This window comes from Penaeus monodon, chromosome 32 (assembly GCF_015228065.2).
Source record: "Penaeus monodon isolate SGIC_2016 chromosome 32, NSTDA_Pmon_1, whole genome shotgun sequence".
Classification (NCBI taxonomy): domain Eukaryota; kingdom Metazoa; phylum Arthropoda; class Malacostraca; order Decapoda; family Penaeidae; genus Penaeus; species Penaeus monodon.
Window position 1 is genome coordinate 10,316,244 of NC_051417.1, and position 382 is coordinate 10,316,625.

Consider the following 382-nt stretch of genomic DNA (forward strand, 5'->3'; position numbering starts at 1 on the left):
TATAAGTACACGCGAATGAACAGGCGCTGTCGCAGACGAAGTGAGGCCAAAGCATGGTTATAGTTCTGGATTAAATTTCTAGGCCATACATGCATGTGTTTACTATTACTCCTTTTTCATACCTTATCTACCAGTAAGTTAAGTCAGTCTTTTTATAAGTAGTCAAATGATACTGACCTTAAGTAGTGGTGCACGTTGATACCTTCGACTCCGCGGGAAATTTAAATTGCTGAAACCTAATGCTTATAGATGATACTAAAAGGAATGATATATAAATCTGGCATACATAAACTTATATAAAGCATAACTAGCAATGACGATGATAATAGAAATTAAAATAATTACGCAACTAACATGATGAACCCTCACATAAAACACCAAA

The 382-nt window shown here is 34.8% G+C and overlaps 1 protein-coding gene across 1 annotated transcript in view; it reads left to right on the plus strand.

Annotated features, from left to right (window-relative positions):
* The window catches only part of LOC119593495, a gene marked incomplete in the record, with an annotated part of 28,421 nt that overhangs the window by 13,737 nt on the left and 14,302 nt on the right, over nt 1-382 (plus strand).